Below are 18,280 nucleotides of genomic sequence, written 5' to 3'. Positions count from 1 at the left end.
GCATGAATTGTGGGTAATTATCAGGTGCCAGTTTCCCCAGACATAATCGGGTACCTTTCGACAGTTGAGTTATTAAAATGTCCTCTGTAACTGATAAACATATTAATTTATTTCAAGATAGATAATTTCGTCAATGCAGGAGCCATATCATATATGGGCCAGACGATACCCTCTCCTTTTTAATTATACAAATATCACTGTCGTCAAAATGACGGATTTTTAGACATTTAACGCCTCCTCTCCTCCGGGGAGGTTTTGATTAAAAGGAGCAGCGGCTCTGAGGATGAAGTTGGTTGCTACGTCTTCCCAGAAGCCGCTATTGTTTGCCAGTGTGCTTCGCTGCAAACATCCAACAATTCACAGGGAAAACAGTTCAGAGTTATATCTTATAATGCATCCTTTACACAGCATGATTTATTCACAAGAATCATTAAGCCTTCAGCCAGTTTGCACTTAAACCAGCTCTTAAAGGATAATCAATGGTGTCTGCAAACACAAGAGCAGTCTGCATCAATTTAGCTCCAAGTTGATGTGTTCTCTTAATGAAAATACACATTATGTTCTCTAAACGTTACTGAAGTAAGGAGGGATCAAAATAATAATAATAATAATAATAATAATAATAATAATAATAATAATAATATAAAAAGATGCATGTAAATGTTTGTAAAGAATGCAGGAAGGTGAACATGACTGCGCAGTAAAACATTGTTGCTATGTAAGAGGTAAAAAAAAGACTTGAAAATAAGTAAAAACTTTTATTTTATTAACATGTGTGAACATAGAAACACTTTTTGTTTACTGGGGTAATCAAATTTATTTTTTTCTCTCACTAAATCTCTGATGATGCCAATAACATTATTTATAACCAAATGTAACTGAAGCTGCTTCTCTTAAGCAATTGCCCTTTAAGTTGATCAGATTAAAACTGTGTCATGTAACATGGATGTAACATAGAAGCTGAATTCTCTTCCCAATTTTTCAAACTGTTGTAATGTGTTTGGAGTATGACGACCCTTTTGCAGTGGGGTTTTGCTCTGCATGTGCAAACACGCGCATGCATTGTCCCAAAACACTCAAATAAAAAAAAAAAAAAAAAAAAAAAAATCATAACAGATCCATGGCATCAGGATAAATGTTTATATAGCTCATCAGTTGTGTTAGCCTGGCCACTTAAAACTGTGTAGCGTCACGCGAAACAACACTGAAACTTAATAGTGATCTCACATGGCATTAATTAACTCGGATCAAAACGACTCTGTGCAACAAAGAAAATTGTTTCTTTCAAGGTGGATCGTGTGTCTCTCTCAGAAAGGAAATATGAAACAAGTAAAAGTGGACATTCGTAATTGCTGATGTTATTGTTATTTTCCCCTCTTTTGTATAACTTACATGGGAACACAATATGCTCCAAGTAAGGTTCTCAAAAATTCAAAATTGCACAAAATTCAGGGGATTTGTTTTTTCTTCTTTTCCGAGTATTGGACAGATAAACCAGACTTGCTTTCATCCTCTTCCCTGCTATTGTTGGAAGGGATGAGTCACTAGTTTTCAGTTTAGAAAATCTGAATAAATTCTTATTCAACTGTCTTCTTTATATATATATTTCTTTGACGTCTTCTCTTAAGGATAGAGCATATTTTATTCACAAGAGGGTCAGCAGAATCACAACATTCACACAAATCGTCTGACTCAGAGTGCAAGATGAAATACAGTTGCTTATTATTATTATTTTTTTACGATCAGTGTGAGTGTACAGTTCCACAAAACAATTACATTCACCTATTTAAGTATGTAAACTTCTGTCATTGAGTTTTAACTTTAAACGATGCATATTAGTGATTTTTATAGGACGTAGAACCTGGAGCACCGGTGTTAATTTATTGCAGATTTCCTCAGATGTAAACAAGGTCAAAATCAGGTATAAACACTCAAACATATACATACATGCCCAATAATATTGAGTTGACTGCACCCAGAACATGCACATTTGTGCACACAAGGCTTAAATAGTCAAATTCATCGAGGTCACATATTGCCCAGTTATTCAACCCCCCCCAAAAAAGAGAAAAACTCAAAATCATCAGATGTCCAACATGTTTACGACATTTAAACCCTTGCTCCAAGAACTCTTTCACTCAAAAGGTTTTGGGACACGGGATTCCCTGCTTGAGGTGACCCCAGCGGACCCGGGCTTCAGCCTGGAGCAGGTTGATTGACAGGTAGGGCTGACCTCATCTGTGCAGGTGGGTCCCTAAAGACTGATCACTATCACACAACACGCGACAGATGGGATGAAACCATCACTAACGACATCACTAAAGGGACGCCGCAACACCCCGAGGCTTCCTCACCTTTCTCTCTCTTTTGCACCATTTTGATTCTTTTTCTCAACACCCAACTTTGTTTTTGTCTTTTTTTTGTCTTTTTTTGTTTTTACTTTTGTTGTGTTTTTCTCGCGAGCGTGTGCATGTCATCACACATTTTCTCACCCCGAGTAGCTGCTCCATGCTCGCGTGCACGCAAGCGGACGCAAAGCACCGCTAACAACTTTATAGGAAACTGTCAAGTTTGAAATAAAAGTAGAACATAAGGTCCACGCTGATCATTAGGTATCAATTAATCACTCAATTATCTAAATGGTTGAGTGCGTGTGTTAAGACAGAGAGGATCTAAGACAGCAACATCAGTTGAAATAGTCTAACGAACTGAGGGGGGATTCATCATGAAACAGCAAATAATTAGCGACCATGTCTTAGGGGAATACTTCAAAAGGAACCTCAAAGTGCTTTGGTTTAGTGAAGTTTCCCCCTTCAAAAGCAGAACATAAACACACCGCTTAAGACTACAGAGGCTGCAAAAGCTGTCCCTCATGCCTTTCATTTACAGCAATAAATAATGATTCATCACAAAAAAAAACAACAAAAAAGTTTAGAGAGGGTGTATTTGTTTGCTTCAGAAGACTGTGACCTTTGTGGTGTTGTTCGGAGATTAAAGTGACACGGCAGCCAAACATGCTCGGCATCAACAAATTAGCATTAAACCGGGTCTGTCATAGCTTTGGTTGACAAGAAGAAGAGTTGGGTTTATTGTTCTGTGTGAAGCTCTGCAGGGACCCGGCGCACAGGCGCACTCTGCAGCCGAGCCGAGACACCGAGGGTTCACTGGTGGCTCCACTGCTGGGGACCATAACGTAATTAAAATGACACAAACAAAGTGAATCTAATTAGAAATCCCGGCGCTCTAGCTCGTTAGTGCCCGACACAGCTAAATTATTTTCCTCCATGGAAATAAATGAGGCCACTTGTCTTTGCAGATTTGGGGGCTGTGAAGGTGCTCAGGGATGGAGTGTGTGCTGAAAGTAATTATTGAAGTGGAGCGGCGCGCCTCAGTGGTGAAAGTCCTGCACACTGACATATGCAGAGTTCTATAGCGGTCAGTGAAGCCACTTGTCACTGCGACTGCACACTTTAACATACTCGGTTTGAGAATAAATGTCGCTTGTCTGCTTCATAAGATGAGAAACCATGTGAGAGTGGGAGATTTGCAGCTCAAGAACCAATAAAATGGAAAATCAAGCTCTTTACAAGCAAAATAACATTTGTCTGTTAACTGTTAAATAAAGTGTGTTCAATTTTGTTTTCACGAATGACTGTAAAGTCAAAAGCTGTCAGTGAAAGAATACCATAAGACGTTTGCCACAAGTCAAGTCGGTAAAATAAGCAAATGTTGGAGAACTTGTTCTGCTCATGTAAGACAAAACTGCACTTTTTGACCAGCAAGCAAATATCTATATGTGGCAGAAAACTGACTACAGGGCAGTTGTGGAATAAAACCTTTCAGTGGCTACAAAAGAAAACGTGGACATAAGTTCAGCCTCCAGCAGAACGGGTTCTCTACCACACAGCCACAGCTACAACAAGGTTGGCTTAAATCAAATCAAGTTCACGTCTCAGTGTGTCCAAGCAAGAATCCAGACTAAAACCAAATCGTTCTTGTGACACTGAAATTGTCTAGTTTTCAGCTGTTTTTGTTCGCTCGAAACTCTTCCTGATGGCCTTGGAGTTGTTGCAGCTTCACTTTCAGCTCAACAACTGCAAATAAACTTGCAGCTATATTTTCAATAAATTATGGTTCTACAAAGTACTGAGTGAGTGGGCTTGGTCCGTAAAGTGAAAATACCCCCAAACACTGAAGAATGCAATTGTACTGTGGCAAAATGAGGGCATAAGGGGTATTAATACCTTTGTAAAATATTGCACACGATGCATTCTTTGCAGTACACCATGATTGCCCGACACAGACCCCCCACACACATGGCGTGAGCTAGCGCAGTGAGGTAAGTGAATCCAGTGGCTGATAGTTTTGAGGGAGTCAGGGGAGTCATTGGGAGCCCATTAGGAGGTTAAGTGGAGGAAGCTCTCCATTGTTCTGCTGTTTGATTCCTGCTCTGTGACCCACACTCTCCTGGCCAGAGCCTGGGAAACCCTGTTAGTGATGACGAGGGGAAATAAAAAAAAAAAAAAAGATGGTCGCACGTGCATCAGTGCACATTCGCAACTCACACACGGACCTGACGCAGAGCTGGAATCGTACCGAGCACTGACAGTTGGATGGCTCTCTGCGGACCACCGGCTGTCTGCGAGGGCGGAGAGGTTTCCGGCCAGATGACAGTAGCAGCCAGCGAGGCCAACCAAAGGTCAAATGCAGATGTTGCTGTTTGCATGGAGACTGTCTTTTCTTTCTAATAAAAATACACTTTGGGTTTTATTTTCTTTTAGAGCTCGTTGACAGAGAATGCCACCATTTTTCAGTTGCTTAGATCCAATTTTGGTTTGATCAGTATTTATTCCCCTGGACGGTGATAATTCTTTGTGCTTTCAGCTCTTTAGTGCTGTTGGAAGAGCCCTCCAACGGACTGTTTGATTGGTGTCCTGCTGTAAAAGGCCATGCTGAAAGATGAGTCGAGACATCAATCCTGGAGTCAAACACACATTTACAGACAGCCCGTGCAAGCTAGCACCTAAGGCCAACATAGAATTACTAATTAGTTCACCCTCAGAAGCTTTGGACAGCAGGAGGAAGCTAGGAAGCTGAAGAAACACAGTGAGGAAAGTCCTAGCAGCAAGGAACCAGTCGAATAGCTGTTTCAAACTGTAACGCAGAGCTCTGAGATTCCAGCAGCAAAGATCAGCAATAATTAATACCGATGTTTTTGCAGAAAATATTTTGTCCGTTTTGCACTTCTGAAACTGCAGGCCAGAGCCTCCCTGTAGAGCCAGAATAAACGGAGGAGTTTACATGATAATTAGGATTTGTGAAGCCGTTTAGAACTTTGACAGCCACTAATTTACCTCTAAATTAGGCAGTAAAACCTCAAACTCATGCACCATGTGCCTCGCAAGACCTTCTGAGATTCTAGCATTTCAATCTAAGCTTTGACAGAAACAGCCAAGCTTAGCCAATGGAAGGGATTCAAGATAGTCTGCATGTGTCAGCGTTGTCAACCATCTTCATGTACACGGCAGAGAAACAACGCATTGTTGCAGAAAAACTCTTCGTCTGCTGTCATCGGCGGCAATGCTAACTGTGTTGTTGAGGACAAACGAGAATGCATTGAACGTGACAAGTAGCCAATCAGAAGTTACGCACTTATGCAATTATTATACAATTATCAATAATCACAACAAGAAAACAAAAAAAAAACTGCCACGGCAAACCACAAAGACCGGTGGACATCGGAGACACGTTTTTCTGTTACTTTTCTCTGTTAAACATACCTATCTCCATTGCTTCTTCCCAGTCAGACATGTTTGTTTACTCTGAGCTCACATTTGGTCTCAAGGTTTCGAGAGATTTCCCGTCTGGCATCTGAATGTTGGTGAATGAAATCGCTTCGTGCGAGGTGCGTTGCTCCCGCCTTGTGGCTGAACACCACACACTGTACGACCAAACCTTATGCGTCTACGATATTTTATTGTCACGTGTGCATTGAAAATTGGCCAACGATTTTAAAATCTTGCTGTGTATACAGGACATTAGGATTACTCCAGAACATGGGTGATACTAGAAGGCCCACATCTGAGGTGGAGGAAATAAAGCAACAGTATTTGAAGGAACATTACAAAAACTGATGAAAAACAGCTTAAGAGTGCTTGAGACAACCTCAGGACACATCTTTGACAGCCAATAAGAAAAGCTATTTTTTTCCTTCCTTTGACCTGTGCTACTATACCTGCAACATAATGATGTATTAATAGATATTCCAATAGCACTTCAGCATTGTAAAAAAAAAAAAAAAAGAAGAAATTTTAATATGTTAGATTGCTGCTGCTGTGGGATGAGAGGTTTTTCTTCAAAAGGTGATTATTTAAAGTAGGTGTATGAAAGGTCAGGTCTGGTGTGTGTCCAGATGAAGCAACTTCTGGCAATAAAAGCAGCCAACTATAGAATAATTAAGTTTTATTGCAAGAGCTATTCAAACTTAAAGTCTCTTCATTTCACTCCCGGCTCTTTTAAAAACACATTTTTATTTGAGGATGGCCAGTTGGAAAAAAAAAAAAAAAAAAGAAAAAGCAGAGCAACTGTAGCTCAGCAGGAGGAGGCGATAGGTTACAACCACAGGGTGGAGGAACACAGGAGGACGAGAGAGAGGTCCTGCTAGTGGATGGGTTGGGGGGAAAGAGTGGAAGTGGAAGAAGAGGAAGTGGACTGGAGGGTAATGAGAGAGATGGCACTGGAAGGGTGAGTGAGGGAGAAAAAGGAGGGAGGAGGGGAGGCGCGATGTCTTGTTTGGGTGATAGTAATCTGACAGCTATTAGAGAGGGGAGAGTTACAGGGGGTGGGGTAGCATCACAGCGGTGGGGTTGTAGTGGTGGTGTTGGGGTGATGTGATATATGCTCTTCTTCACACTGAAACCTGCGTGTGCACGTGAATACGTGTGTGTGCAATCTCTGTGTGTATGTCTGAAATACTTAATTCTTCAACATTCAATTCTCTCTTAGCCTCAGCGCCCTCCCTCCTCTCATCTCCTCCTCCCCTCTGTCTCTCTCTCTCTCTCCTCTTCCTCTGGTGAAGTGGGTGCCACTGTACATTTTCAGGGCCCCATCGTGTTACAAGGCTTGCCCTTAATTTGACAGTGTCACAGGGATCCATCTTCATTCGCTGACTCTTTTCATAATCCGATCCTCTTCCTCCAGCATGCAATTAGTGCCCCTCCCCTGTCGTCCGTCGAACCGCCGTTCCGTCCAGCCGGTGCCCTCGTGGCCCCCGATCGGCACGCCGCTGCCCCCTCCGAGCGGCCTGGATGATTGCTACAGCTTTCTCTGTGCAATCCATTTAGAGGCATGGCCCTGTAATGAATATGTACATTGAGAGGGACCTCGGCGGGGGGTTGCGGGGAGGAGGGTCACGAGCAATCAACCTTGAATTCAATTATGCCAGTGAAGGTTAATGACTGTGCTCAGTGGTCAGAGACACGCGCCACGTCGCCCATTAAAGTTGCTTGTCAGAAGTGACAAGGTGGGGGTAGGGATGCAGTGGCTTGGAGGGAGGGAGAGGGTTGGTACGAGAGGTGGGAGAAGAGATAGGTGTTGGTGGGAGGGGGTGGAGGAGACAAAACAAGCACGGATGCTGATGGATGCTGAGGTGGACCAGGGGATGGGCCAGACTGGTGAGCGGGGGAGGAGCCATGTGGCAAGCACATCCAGATAGATGGAGAGACAGATAAAGCAGCATCAGTCAGAGGTGCTGGACTGCAATGAGTTCTCCTGGATGAATCAGCCTGTAAAGTTCGGCAGCCTCTCTCTCTCTACCCTCTTCTTCCTTCCTCTGTCTCCCTCAGGGTGAAGCGGAGCGCACTAGCTGTTATATGATTAGTCTACATAAAGACGTGTCTGGAGTGTAATTCACTGCTCACTAATGAGGCCCTGTCTGAACTCAGGACTGATGAATCCCCCTGATGGCAAAGACTCACCTGCTGCTTGAGAACCCCTACAACCACCAACACTCCTTCTGCGCTGCTTCACTCAGAGCCCTCAGTGCCAGACCCAGTGCCTTACCTTCACCTCATAAAAGTCCGAGATGTGCATGCACTTGGTCTCATGCATCAAAATGCTGATGTAAGAAAGTTACGCAATTTCCTAAACTTTGTTCTCCATTCTCTTGGTCTAAGAAATGGTTGAGCTTACAGGATTTACAGGAGATCTGCTATTATTTCAATAATAATCTGATATAGGTGTCACTTTTTCTCAAAAAAAGCTACCCTTTAAAAAAAAAAAAGAAAAGGTGAATTTAAAAAAAATGAAAACCGCAATTTGGGGAACAAAGTAAACATCTTAATAAGCCTTCAAGTATTGCAGACTTTGTTGTTGTTCTATGGAATGATGCAGCTGCATGAATTTTATTATTCCTTTTCCCTCTTCCTCTGAAACATATGCATCCTATTCAGAGTGTTATTGACTTTTATACTAAAGTATGTTTTAGGAGTGTCCCTCAAGTCTTAAAAAAACCAAACAAACTTCTATAGCACTTGATAAAAACTTGATAAAATCAGAAAATCCTATTTTTGCCTAAATATTCTATGTTTAACTTTAGAGACTCTTCATTTACCATTGGATAAAAAATAACATTGATGTGGAACTATGAAAAATGGCAAAAAAGTCAAACTTTTGACTTTCATAATCAAGAGACAAAGCAGAGATACGTAGTTTCACTTAATAGATAGTTAAGTCTCGGGACAGACAGTGAATGTAAACCAATGAAAGGAAACTTCAGGGTCATGCAGAGGGCTACGTGAAGTTTGTGTCTATGCTGCACCCACTACCCAATATTTGTATCCCTCCTACTCTGGCTCCCAAAGTATCCATCAAAAGAGAATATCTAAAAACTAAATTTAAGGATGGGAAGAGAAAGTTTGCCACACCAGCATCACTCTTTAAATAGTTTATGTTGTTCCCTGATGAAGAAAATATCGAATTCTCGATGAAAATTTATGGAAATTAGATCAGTCCTATTATGGCAGCGACTTTTTAAAGCAATATATTCTTTCCAGTGACAGTCTATCCATGGATGACAAATAGAAGGTAGTCAGAGAGAGTTGCAAGGGTCCTTCTTCCTGTGGAGGGGACCTACGTTATCTGTTATTGCATTTCAGCCTAACAGAATCAACATGCATACTAAAAAATGCAGCTTCCCCAGAAAACCCCCATCCCAACATTCCTGTCATCCTCCCGCTCTCTACCTTACTTTCTTTATTTGTCATCTAGAATCTAATACCATTTCACCACAGTGGAGTGCCAGGTTATTGTAAATAAGATGATATTTTTCTGCAATGTGTGTGTGTGTGTGTGTGTGTGCGTTTGGGAAGTATGGGTTTATAATGTTGATTTATCAGCTTGTCAAAATCAAGTATCTTTTAGACCCTAATCTGTATGTGCATATTTGTGTGTGTTTTGCAGCACGTGCGCGACAGTGTGTGTGACAGTAACTCATATGCGGCCGTTGTGCTCTTGCTTTGATTCTGTCACAGTCCCACAGCAGGTCCTGGCTTCCCATCAGCTTCTGTTGATTGGTTCAGTCACATCAAACCAGCAGTAATTCTGCTCATTTGTTGGACTCTCTCTTTGCTCTCCAGCCGGTTGAAAGTGTGAGTGGTATTGGCTTTCCAATCAATGCATTTATTGTTATGGGCTGTGGGGGGCGGGGGGAACGGTATGTGTGATTGTGTTATGTATTCAAAACTGAACGCCATTTTGGTGCCTTTGCTGCTTCCGTTAATAGCACACATTATTGATTTGATATTCTTCACAAGAAGCCACCGAGTTTCTTCTTCCACAAACGATGAGCTGTTTGGACGAAAAATGATCTGATCAGCCAGCGTTAGACGGCGTCCAACAGTATGTCCCCCTCTTTGTTCCTGTCGGATCACATTTACTTTACCAATGGAAAAAATGTTTTTTGATCTTCATATGCTGTAGTTGGATCTCCTCTTTTACGACCAAAGATGTCCAAGTACATCGTTTGAGTCAGATATTCACATGCACTATACAAAATGACATATCCCCCATTTTTTACATTGACTTAGAAAAAAAGTTTTTTTTGTTTTAGGTCAGTTAGCTAATAGCTATGTAGGTGTTGACAAATTCTCTCATAAATAAGACAAACTGTATTCAGTTTGATTATTTGTGTTCTGAAGCTGCAGCAGTTCATAAGAAAGTGCCTCAAGGATTCATATTAGGCCATTTTCTATTCATAATTTATATGAATGAATTGGAGCAGAATGTGTTAGATTTTTTTCAGAATCATTGTATTTAATGTTTAGGACTGCATGGACACACAGTGGCCAGCACTCCTGGTCTCAAGCAAGAATATTCTACTTCAAATTACCGACTGGGTTTTTTCCTTTAAGTTTGGACTTAAAGGAAACACTGGTAAATAAACAGTGAACTTAGGTGTGAGTGTGTACTGATGTGGATGTTTGTCCTGTGTGTGCTTCACTGCTCATCCACTAACCACTGGAGATAGGCACAAGTCCCTTTAAAACTCTACAAGGACAAGCGGGAATAGATGGATGGATGGATGGATGGATGGATGAATGGATGGATGGATGGATGGATGGATGAATGGATGGATGGATGGATTCAAGTCACTACGGCTATCCCTTTTGGTATTGACATCTTCTATAGTTTATGAAATCCTCAACTTTTTGTGATTATTTTGGGCCCCATGAAAATTTCATAGTTTCAGAAAACTTCGGCAAACTACTTCCACTTACTTGAAGCTAAAAACACCTTTCTGACTTTAAAATGTAGTCATATCCCTCAGTTGCTTCTGTTTATTTCAGCTTTTTCATATCTCTTACAGATTTCGTAAAATCCCTTTAAATTTTTGCTCATATTATGCTCAGTCTTAAGAAAAAAACAAAAAACAAAAAAACTGGCTCAACACTGCAGCGAATATTATTTTCACCAAAAATATTCAGCTGACGGCATGGATGGGAAGAGAAAGTTTGTACTGAATTTTTTCAGGAAATGCAAAATGTTCCCATTGATTCTGGATTTGAAAAGAAAAAAGTTTTTCATTTCTTTTAAGGAGAAAAATAGCAAATTTGAGAGTCTGAGAGGACATCACCTCTCCTCCTCCTCCCCCTGCTTCTGGACCCACTGGCGGGCCGTACGAGACAATGAGTTGCTGAAATGAATTCAGGGAAGTGTGATAATTACTGCTATTCTGAGAAGCAGACACAGAGAGCAGGAGAAGGAGGGAATTATTGTTCTGCAGTTAAAGAAGGGAAATACATGTTTCCTTTTCTGGACCTAAATATTTACCCTCCAGGACTCGCAGCTGACTCATGCTCAGACGGAGGCTCGCACGGATCCGGAAAGGCCCCTCGCAGCCCTAAGTGATGCCTGAAAGTCCGGAGTCCACTGTCTCCTGAAAACATGACTGCCATTAGCGCTCTCCTGGGTTCACATGCCAACCCCCGTCCCTCATCCAATCTCACACACATACAAAAACACACACACATGCTTTCTCCCTGCAGGACACACACACCCTGCTTCCTGATCTGATTAACAGACCGTGTTGCCCTGTTAGCCTGATAACAGCTCATTTCCCATTTTCCCATCAGGCCACTGTTCTGCCTCCCTCCTGCCATCAGCTTTAGCTGCAGCAGGTGACAAAAGGTTGTAGGAAGTACGGCGTCGTGCGCGCGCCGTGCGTGCTACAACCCCGTCCTGTCAGGGAAACGTCTCTGTAAATAAAAATTTAGTGAGTACCACCATTTTTGAATTCTGCAGAATTAAAGCAGAAGCAAATTTCTTTCACATTTCACTTATTAAACTTCTTTATTTAACTAATTGCGCATACGCTTTTTCAAAAAGTAAATGCATATTTTTGCATTTTGAATAGTCCCTAACCTTAAATTTTAGAAATTTACGAGAACAGGTGGTCAGAGTTTCCACACAATATAAGGCAACCTTTAAGAGCCTATTTATTGTAATATTAGTAGGTGGTGACTGAAGGAAACAATAGAAAGGGGCCAAAGAATTTCATGTTGACCATCATGACCTGAAAGCTGGAGTCCTTCTGTCACCTGTGTTTTGGTTGTTCTTGTTGTTTTCCTTGTTTCGTCCCCCAGTGTGTGGTCAATCTGTCTTCGTGACCCCGACACAGTAACACACTGGGTTTGCTTTCCAGTATTACAAGTCCCACTCCTCCGCTAATCCTTTGCAGTTAGCTGAGACACTCATTTTGCAAGGAAGGAGCTGTAATCCGACACTAAGTGCACACAAACACTTAATATTGAAAAGAAGAAAAGGTCAATGTTTGTGGGTCAGTGAATTAGAAAAGTGATTTAATTAGAAAAAAAGTAGTCGTTCGTTAAAGAAGGAGCATAAAAAAATAGAATAAGTTTTAAAAAAAGTTTGATCACACTTTTAGTTTGAAAGTCAAATGCAGATCCTTAAAGCATATTTGGACTTAAATCACATTTATTTATTTATTTATTTTTTTGTAGTTTGGACAGAAAATTGATTTTGAACCATAAAACATGTCACATTTTTTGCTAAACAGAAACTAGGGCAAGAGGAAAGTAAACGCTAAAGTATTCATCCTGCAAAGTTGCTTTATAAAGGACTCTGATATTTGCCTGATTGCTTTTTATCTACTTGTATAATTATTTGTTTTCCAATTCCTACAAGAGACTCCTTCATTTTCTATTAAAAGAAAAAATGGGTCACTTGAAAAATCATTAGCTGCCAACAGGAAGTCACTCTTTTAATTAATAATCAGTCACAATCTATTGTTTTTTCAATGAGTTGCCCAAACTGAATAGGAATCAGAACCAAAATCATCTGAAACAGAATAATTTAAAATCTTCAGAAAATATTCATATACATTTTCTGTGATTTGTATGATTTCTTGTTTATAGTTCTCTATATTTTTCTTCTTTTTTCTTTTTTTTTCTCCCCTTTTGTTTAGCAAAGAAAGAACCTCCCCACCCCCAAAATGATACAGAATGAGTGCATGAGTATGAAATTGTTTGTTTTCAGGTACAAAATGAAAGCAGAAATGAAAGAAATCCGTGGTCTTTAGCAGGAATCCAATGAACAGAGAAATGCCTCACCAGTTTAGCAAAAAATGAATAAATTTGCGTTTGGTAAAGATGCATCAATTAGTTTGTTCAGCAACATTTTTTGGTGCTTCATTCACAGCGATATGACAGGAAATGGTGGAGAGAGTGAAGAGAGAAGACAGAACGCATACAATGAGGAAGAAAGAAAAAAAATAGAATAGCTTAATGAACAAAAGCAAAAATGTTAAACTTTCTGTAGTTTTCTGAAACTACAAAATACTTTTGCTTTTGTTATGTACCATATATGATGGTGACACCAAAAATATAAAAATCGATTTAACAATCGATTTAACTTTTGCATCAAGAGCCACACTTTGTTTCAAAGCACAGCAGCTTTAGGAGGCTCGTAGCAGAGACAGCAATGTCATATTCATAGCTTTAATCCCAAGTGAAAACAAAAGGCAATAAATAATAAATGCTCCTCTTTAAGCTGTGTTCCTAACATCAAAAAGTAATGGCTCTAATATGCATCTAATATCCCATATTTTGTTCTCAGTGGAATCTAATGAATAACAGAGGCAGGGCAATTAGTTGCAGGGAGTTTCTGTTAATTACATTTCTAAATTTTATTATGTAGTTAGCATGCATTAATCACAATGTTATTTTTCCAAATCACATTTGTGGTTTAAGTGGAGTCAAAGTTTATTTGGAGTGGATCGTTGCTCAGAAATAGACCCAGATAGAGCATGGCCGTGTTTTATACAATAAAAGGGGGAAAACAGGACACATTTTTAGAGCTGTCGAGTTTAATAATATATATCCAGTCACAGTGGGGGCTCACGCGATATATCATAAAATGGTCTTTGTAGTTCCAGAAAACATTTTGTGCAATTAAGGTGTGTGAGTCGGTTTGAAGAAAAATGTTTTTGTTTCCTGCAGATGGTGAAAAAACAAGCAGCTGTTCATTCCTCTAAAACGAGTTGGACTGAGGAACAGAAACCAGCAAAAAAAAAAAAAAAAAAAAAACTTTTAACAAACTTGTAACAAAATGTAACTCTTAACCACATTCAAAAACATCTAACAAGTCCAGTGAAATCTGACAAAGTCAGTAATAACAGAGGACAGTGTCCTCACTTAATGTTTGATAATCAGTTTGCTGACTTTCTAATTAGTTGCCAATTCTTTCTATTCTTGGACAAAACTATGTATTCGACACATTTGTTTTAGCTCAATTTGGGTTGTTGAATTATCTAGAAGAATGGGAAAGTGGATATGCTTACAAGAACAGCTCACAAGAGCCAACAGCGTAATGCTGGTTGCGCAACCTGCTGAGCGTGCAAAGGAAAGTGACAGAGGGTCGAGAGCCGAACGGAGACTATTATTGCTTTCCTCAGGTCAAAAAGAGAGTGTATGGAGATAAACTTCCTTCTAATCAAACCCAGAACAACAATTTCCTCCTCTCTGCACTGTATATGCTCCAGATGGAGGAAATACAAATCCAAACAGGAAATGTCAGATTATAAAACCTGGAAGTAAGTGTTAGATTATCAAATCACAGAGGAAGAGAAAGTTGAAAAAAAAACTGAGATTTTCAGCCAACAACATGACACATCCGTCCGTCCGTCCGTCCGTCCGTCCGTCCATCCGTCCCTCCGTCCGTCCATCCATCCATCTCCTGTGCCTGTCTTTCGCCTGCCAATTGAAAGCGCTCTTCTTATCCAACTCTGTGGTTACACTGAGTCATTTTCAGTGGGACAAACAGTGCAGCCAAACAAATGAGCGAATCAAACGGGGGAATTGTTTCAAAGATGATGAACAATGGAGCTTGTCAACATTCAGTCTGCTTTTAGCCGAGCTGCACCTAAAAATAGACAGAAACATTCGGAAAAAGGGAGAGGAACGACGATTTCAGACTCACACTGTTCCTCTGACCTTAATCCACTATTCAGCCAACCAAGAAAACCTATTGACATCTGTTAAAGCCCGAATTGGCCTGAAATCAATGTTATTATCAATTCATTCATCGATAGCCACAGGTCGATGCGGGTCTCCGTGTATCGCCTCTTCATCCCTGCTGCCTTTCCCGTGGCTCTGGGGATGCCAGTGTCATTCAGTTAAATGGTCCATCGATGTATCTGAGCCCAAATTACCTGAGAAACGTAGGAGAGGTTTCCTCGAAGCCTTTCACAATTTTATACAATTCATGAATTGTAATGAAGTGACTTTCTGTTTTTATAGGAGCTTCTTTTTTTTTATTTTCTGTGTTGGCCTGTGGCTCTATTTTGAGTCTGTCTTTATTCTGGACTTCCTTCCAACCAAAAAAACAACAAACAAACAAAAAAGAAGCAGCACCAGGTGCATGCTGTGATATGACGTCGCTTTATAAATGTGACCTTAACGTGATGCGGCGCCTGTGGTAACCCCCAGCCGTGTCACAGCTCATAACCTGTTACTTTCATAGGAGGCATCCAGGCACGCGCCACTGATGCGTGATCCGATAACGGCGCTAATGGGCGTGTCATTGTGCACAGAGTAAATCAATTAAGCCAAGAGGATCTCGAGGGAGAAGGCGAGGTGTTGTTTGCAGACCTCAGGTCCCCAAAGACCCTTGAAGTTTACATATAATTTATAAAAGCAATCTGTATTTCTGTCATGAATAAATAGATTTAGTCACCTATGCTTATTTTCTTTGTTGTTGCACCTGTTGCCCCAAGATAGTTTGGGCGTTTCCTGCTCTTACACATGAGAATGATGAAAATCAGGTCCTGAGTTGATATATTTGTTCAAATTAAGTTCGCATAAAGTCTAAAAATGTAATCCTTCAGGTACACCAGTGTGTCTGAATCCGTAAAATACTTGTCATCAATCATGTTAATTATTGATGACAAAGATCTTGGGCATTAAAATGACTCTTTGGCTTATATATATGTACATTATCAATAATTTTATATAAAGACAAGGCCTTCAGCGATCATGTCGACTGCTTGTGGTGTTGCGCAAGTTAAACTATGGAGGTCAGAGGTCAGAGGGTGGATTCAGGGGGAACCATCAAGGGTACAGTTAGCCTCTTAAACAGGAAGACCCAAACTCTGAACCCCAAAGGGAGGTCCACAGGGACAATGCTGCTCCTTTTTTTTTTTTTTAGAAATTAATGATTGAATCTTCAAGCTTTTGTTCTCCACCTGCGTGACCAGAGTAAACACATCAAATAAATCAGTGTGCCGTTTTACGGCAACACGGTTTCTAATTGGATGTTTACGTCGCAAACAAATTACCGCCAACAGGTCGGCTTCACCGGCGCATCCTGGAGCGGCTGAACCCTCACCCTCCCGGTTCCCCATCTCCATTCTCACCCTGAACCCTTTGCTCCCAGTGAGGAAGAGGGAGGGTGGAGGGCTGTGGGGTTGGGGGTGGGGGCATTGGGGAGGTTACGCAGGAGGCAAAAGATGAGGGCAGGGAAAAAAAAAAGAGATGCGTTTTAATTGACACCCTTTAAGTTATGTGCAAGATAATTATAGCCAACAGCTGTAGACGGTGCAACATGCAACAATGGGACTTATTAGCATGCCGGTGGAGGTCTGTCAGGGAGAGCCAGACTACATGACTGACACAATGTTGATGTGCATGTGCAAATTATTGTTATTATTTTTTTTTTACACATTTTTACACATTTTTTTTCCACACAAAGAAAAAAAAGTGTAATAAGCGCGGGAGTGAACCGTCCTGACACGGAGCAGCTTTGAAAAATGGCTCTGAAGATGCTGCAGCTGCTGACTTTTGTGGTACAGCAACACGGAGGGGTCACAGCTCTATTAGAAAAACTTTGCATTCTGCCTCAAAGCGGAAGAGGATCCCACCGAGCTTAAGAATATGTGCTCTTCATTTTAGCTCTAATATGAGAATTAATTATGAATTAATTACCATCACACTCAGGAGAGGCTACTTTTAAACCTCTTGAAGCCTTCATTTTTCCTTTCTCTCTCTCTCTCTCTCTCTCTCTCTCTCTTCTCTCTTTCTTTTTTTTTTGCCCAGTCAGGAATAACTCAAGAGAGAAAAAAGGAGAAACAAAGAGCAGGAATCGAGATATGGACGTATTGTGTTCTTATGTCTAAGAGTGTCTCTAGGTTATGAATTACAGAATGGGTCTGTGTGTGTGTGTGTGTGGGTGTGTGTGTGTGTGTGGAGTTTGTTTCTCCCGGCGAGCCATTAAATATTTCATGGTGGTGGTGGTGTGGGGGTAAATGGTGGGAGAGCACCTCTTCCCAACCTGATCCGCACCGCAATTAGAGGCCCATTATCCATCTCTCAGCCCTTTACAAGCCTGGGCCTCAAAAGCTGCGATAAGGAGAGCTGTGATGAAATATGATAACAGAAGAGACTTATTTTTAGAGTCCGCCGGCGAGATTTACACCGTTTTTGCTAAACGGTGTCGTTTCGTGGGTCATCTTCCTCCAAACGCACATCAACAAAAAGAGAGAAAACAAAACCCCTCAAGCTTTACAAATTTGGGTTTCATTCATTTCATTTGATTTGACATATCATGCTTCTGTGCCTTGGCAATAAGGACACAGCATTGCAGCATATTGGCAAGCTCATTTGCTTTTCATTGTGAGCGTTGAGTCCTAAAAAAAAAAAAAAAAAAAAGGAGAGAGAGAGAGAGAGAGAAAAGTGCCCCCTGGGATAAACACGTGTACAGGGACCGCAGGCTTGCCGCCCCAGCAGCAGGTGGCCCATTGCTGCCTAATGAACACCGCAATCTGTTACTATCGCAGCGGTGCTTTTCAGCAGACAATTAAGCGACTAAGCATGTCATTATTCCGGGCCAACAAGAAGAGCCTCTTCTCTAATTTCATCTTTTCATTCCTGTTTACTCACCCACACTCCCCTCATTAACGAGAGATTTTCCAGTCCATGCTAATTGGTTTCAATAACATTCATTTTAGTTGAAAGGAAACGATTCCGTTAATTGAGGAGCGCAGAGAGACAGAGAGCGACAGAGAGAGAGAGAGAAAGAGAGAGAGAGAGAGAAAGTAAAAAAGAAGAAAAAAAAGAGCTGCTTCTTTTCATTTTCAAGTGCGTCCATGAGATGATGCCTTTGAAACGGCGCTCCGCAGGTTCAGAGCTAATGAAATTAAGTGATGCCGGCCATGGCAAAAGAGGGAAAGCCCAAATTAAAAGCAATTTAATTTCATTGAGGCATGTGG

Source organism: Poeciliopsis prolifica, unplaced genomic scaffold (assembly GCF_027474105.1).
Source record: "Poeciliopsis prolifica strain line A6 unplaced genomic scaffold, Auburn_PproV2 SCAFFOLD004, whole genome shotgun sequence".
In the NCBI taxonomy this organism is placed as follows: Eukaryota; Metazoa; Chordata; class Actinopteri; order Cyprinodontiformes; family Poeciliidae; genus Poeciliopsis; species Poeciliopsis prolifica.
The sequence above is the reverse complement of the archived record's forward strand: the minus strand, read 5'-3'. Positions refer to the sequence as shown.